Raw genomic sequence first — 5,587 nt, forward strand, 5'->3', positions numbered from 1 at the left:
TCCAACGGAAAAGTTTCCTCCAGTATCGCACTACTGGGGAACATTGTTGATCCACCACCACGATGCTAAACTCCTCAGAGTAACATCTTCAACCAGACGCTGACTAATGACTGGGAAGAAACTCGACGTTTACTGGATATCGAACAATGATGTTTACCTGACACCAAAGAAAGCTCGACCAAACATATACTGATGACTGGGAGGGAACTCGACGTTTACTGGACATCGAACAATGATGTTTACTTGACACCAAAGAAAACTCGACCAGACATTAACTGATGACTGGGAGGAAACTCGACGTTTACTGGACATCGAACAATGATGTTTACTTGACACCAAAGAAAACTCGACCAGACATTAACTAATGACTGGGAGGAAACTCGATGTTTACTGGACATCGAACAATGATGTTTACTTGACACCAAAGAAAACTCGACCAGACGTTAACTGATGACTGGGAGAAACTCGACGTTTACTGGACATCGAACAATGATGTTTACTTGACACCAAAGAAAACTCGATCAGACATTAACTGATGACTGGGAGAAACTCGACGTTTACTGGACATCGAACAATGATGTTTACTTGACACCAAAGAAAGCTCGACCAGACATTAACTGATGACTGGGAGGAAACTCGACGTTTACTGGACATCGAACAATGATGTTTACTGACACCAAAGAAAACTCGACCAGACGGGGATCGACACGACACTTACTGGTATCGCAAGGATGACATCCACATATGTAAAAACCAGGCAGACGCTTGCCGGGGACTAACTGGGAAATACTGTTGCTCCAAAATCACGAGGCTGAACTCCTCGGAGTGACACCTTCACCATCCAGCGAAACCAAATCTCAAGCGGTAACCACGGCTCGAGTCGCGCTGATCGCGATCTTCATTTCCATCTCTGTCCGATAGAAAAGTTTCCTCTAGTATCGCACTACTGGGGACACTGCTGACCTGACGTCATGATGCTAAACTCCTCAGAGTAACATCTTCCAACTTCTGTCTCGCACGACAGGAATCTCCTCCAGTATCGCGCTACTGGGGAATACCGATGACCCAACGTCACGATGCCAAACTCCTTAGAGTATCAACTTCATTGACCGGCAAAACCCATTCTTGGATGGTAACCACGGCTTGGGGTTAACTTATGCTTGCAATGCTGAGGTTGATCTTCCAACCAGCGAAACCACCTCTCAAACGGTAACCACGGCTTGAGTAACACCTTCCCCCACTGGCGAAACAAAATCTCGAATGGTAACCACGGCTTGGGGTTACTGATACTTGCAATGCTGCTGTTCTTCCAACTAGCGAAACCACTTCTCAAACGGTAACCACGGCTTGAGACTAGCCTATGCTTGCAATGATGCATGATTGATTTTTCTGCGTAATGCTCCATAATTATGGAAATGCTACGCGATTTATTATGCAATATGCTATGCTTATCTACATGATGAATGTATAAAAAGCATCCCCCTCAAGGGACTCTTCTGGGGAGCTCGAGACACTCTGCTGAGGAACTCAACATTATGATCTCCACCCTGTTGGGGAATAGCGCTGCTGCTAGGAAAAGGCAACCCTTGCTGGGGAAAACCTCCTTTGCACCCGATCCGCTTAGGGAATTGTTGGGGATAGAACCACCAATGCACTCTGTGGGGAAACAACGGTCTCTAACTTGCTGGGGATATCAATCCCGACTCTGCTTGAAGAACCACCGCACACAGATACTTCCGCTGGGAAATAGCAACCTTCAGGCCTGGCGACTGGGGAAGCATTGGTCTAAACCTGTTGGGGATAACCATCCTGACCCTGCTAGGGAATCCACAGACCTTGGATCTGCTGGGGAATTAGTCCTCCCGACTCTGCTTAGGGATGAGGAATTCTGGTACTGAACACCCGACGACTCTTCGAACCACGGCGTTCACCATCCAACTCCCACGTCAACTTTCCAATTTTGGGAACTCCCAGACTCGTCTGGACCTTTCTGCTCCATCATCTTGTATTCCCAACTGCTCCGCGCTCGACGGAGAGCGAACCTCATGGGAGTTATACAGACTTTTCAATTTTCAGACTTTGAAGAGTCTTCTTGATTAATTCCCAGGATCGTCGTACGTCTTCGCCGTCGTCTCACCGCTCTTCTGTTCATTCGTCCCTGATCGGACTCCATGGGGATTGTTTTGTCAAAAGCTTCCACATCACAACCTGCAAGTGAGTGAAAATATCTAACAGTTCCTGCAAAAGAGATCGTTAGATAAAACCGTGCCCCAGGCGTGTCAAGATTTCAACACTTGGGTCACTCAACCTTCCAAATAAGATTTCAAGCTTTCAATCTTATAAACATGCATTGGAAGGGACCTGTATGTCTAAAAATGCAAAATTCTTTATCACAAACAATTGGATGTTTTTGCAATCAAAGCGGTAATGAAAAACAAAAACAAAAATTATTTGACTGAATGTGCATTTTATTGATTTGAAAAGTGTGGCTCAAATGAGCAATACAAAGGAAGCAATTCCTGAAAAGAGGTAATTGCGCACAAAAGGAAAAATCTATCCTAATGGCAATGTGAAACCCGTGATCTCATCGAGTTCCAACTCGGTTACACCCCATATGTCCTCAGACTCTCCTTGCTTTCTGCCTTCTGAACAAGACGTTTCTGATTGATCCCTACCGGGTATTATCCATGGTGCTTTAACTAAAGCGCAAACGATCATGCCAGACGCAGTTGTTCGTTTCAATCCCTCTTTTGCCTGGACCGCCCTTTCGGGTTTTCAGTCCACCGGGATACCCTTTTTTGCCCAAATCGCCTTTTCAGGTCTTCGACTTGCCGGGTGTACAATTTTTTCTTTTTTATCCCTAATTATTGCCCGAACCTTTCTTTCTGTTTTTGGTTCGTCGGGATGCCCCTTTTTGCCTAGACAATTTTGTTTTTTTCGTCCAGCGGGTCTCTTTATACGAAGTATTTTTTTACTGCGTCCGCATTCACAGGGGATGGAAAATCTTCGTCATCCATGGTCGTTAACAACTGTTAGACGGTATGGCTAGTGATCGAGAGGGGGGGTGAATAGATCACCTCTTTGAAATTTAACGGATTTAAAGTTTTATCAGAGTTTTTAAAGTTGGAGGAAAAAATTAGTCCCGAATCGACTTCCGTCTATTCTGAACCGCTACTAGAAAACCGGACACACGAGTTTAATGTTGGATTTGAGTAAGAGTGACAGACACAATCAACACCAGAATTTTAGCTAATTGAATGCACTTATCATTAAAGTCTATTTCCAATGAATAAAACCTAGCTAACAATTTTGTCAAACAGTTGGTATGTGTGTGATCAATGATGAACAGCAGTAGAGTTAAATAAAAAAGATTTTCTTGCCACTGCTGTCTTGCAAAAGGAACAATCACAACACACTAACTGAAATTGCGAAAACTGTTTTAAACGTAAAGAGGAGTAAGGTAAGAATACGATACGCAGAGATTTGGTAAGGAAGTTCCCCACGTCGTCCTCGCGTGTGGGTACGTCTCCCTCTCAATTTCAAATGAAATTGAGAACTTTGATTATCAATTATTGCCGAATTCGTTGATACAAGGTTGTGATACAAAGACAGAATTCTAAATTCCAAGAACTTCTTCTTGTATGAACCTTCACTTGATCTGAGCACGATCAAGAATTTCCTGCACGAAATTGCAAACAATTCACCGGTTCCACGACCTGCTTGCGAAATCCCCCGATCTCCAAACGCAACGCTGCGGCTGAATCTGTTCTGCAAACGTGACTCACAAACCTTCAAGAACACTCCAGTTCTTGAAGGATAAACCAGTAGGTTTTTCCTCGAAACCCCCTTCAATCTTCAACTCAGCTAGATCCTCGATCGTTCCACTGAAAACCACAGCTAGATCCTTGATCGTACCACTGAACGTTATCTCGATAAATCTTTAATTCAGAGAACAAGAATGGTTATGTGTTGATGTTCTTGAAGAAAAGTGATTGAGAAGATGAAGAAGATGAAGTCTCTTTCAGGTTTCTATGTGCTCTCCAACAATTGCTACAACACTGCTTTTTGATCTTGTGTTCAATTGTTTTTCCCTCAAAGAATTCGTTGCTTTCACTGCTGTCACAACATCTCTTATATATGCTGAAAAACAGAAACTGTTAGAGCACAAAACAGACTTATGCATTGATACATGAGGGTATGCATCGATGCATACTGTAACATAAATGAGTTTTTGGTGAAATGAATTAAGCATGGATCGATGCATAATTCGTATGTATTGATGCATATGACATTTCAACTAACATGCATCGATGCATAATTCGTATGCATTGATACATAAGACATTTCAACTAATCATGGATCGATGCAAGGCACGTATGGATCGATCCATAGAGCATTTTGCCTGTCCATGTATCGATACATGACTCGTATGCATCGATGCATACTGAACAAAAAGTTTTGTGATTTGCAACATGCTGTATGTATCGATGCATAGGCTTATGTGTTGATGCATACTGACACAAAATGGATTTTATGAGTTCTTTTAAGAGATGTATCAGTGTAGGTCTTTATGTACAGTCATGCAACAATAGAATGGGATAAAAACACAGTAAAAACACAAATGTATCATGTAAGGTAATGCACAGCCAACATTTGGATGATGATCACACAATTTGCTATCATTCAAAATTTATTCAAAGTAAAGAATTTTCTCACAAACTCCCCCTTTTTGATGATGGCAAATTTTTGGCAGGATGTGTGATACTCCCCCTGAGTTTGTGCATGTTTGTCAACATCTGCATTTCTCCCCCTTTGTCAACATCAAAAAGAAGAAAAAAACAGGTTTATCAAGGCAACATGTAGCAGAACACAACAAAATTGATAGATAAGCTAACAATCACACAGAATGAAGCTTACAAAGTAAAGAATCACTCACAAAGAATGACAAATAAGGGCAATAACATCAGAAGTAAACAGAAGGTTATAAGTATTTAAGTAGTATGAACGAGTTTAAGAATTACATAAGCTAAATCATATATTGTGCAACAATTAAAAAAAACTTAAGCAACATGAAAAAAATGCATTTAATCCAAATAGCAGTCAGTATGTGTCGATGCATATGGCCATGAATCGATCCATAGCATGCAATTTTGTTTTTAAAGGGTCTATGTATCGATACAAGCGGCGGATGGATCGATACATCCTGAACCAGTTTTGAGAAATTTGAAATGCATAAGATATGAATCGATGCATACATGTTTGGATCGATACATACTGATGCCAAACCAGATTTTAATGAATTTTTGTGCAGTATGGATTTGCATTATGCCCAGAAGTATGTCATGATAATTATGCCCAAGTATGATTCACAAATCAGAATTTTTAATGTTCAAACAGTAAAAAAAACTTTTGTTCTAACATACACAATCATATAATTCTAAATGAGATATAGATAGGAGTGATATTACCTCTGTTAGTGTAACCTTGTGAGGAATAAGTGTAATCTAAAACAAATCTCATCAACCAAAGTGAGGCATAATAAAAATAAGAAGAAACATGCTTATCCTTATCCAGATTTCCGTTGGGA

Source organism: Lathyrus oleraceus, chromosome 6, assembly GCF_024323335.1.
Source record: "Lathyrus oleraceus cultivar Zhongwan6 chromosome 6, CAAS_Psat_ZW6_1.0, whole genome shotgun sequence".
NCBI classification, from domain to species: Eukaryota; Viridiplantae; Streptophyta; class Magnoliopsida; order Fabales; family Fabaceae; genus Lathyrus; species Lathyrus oleraceus.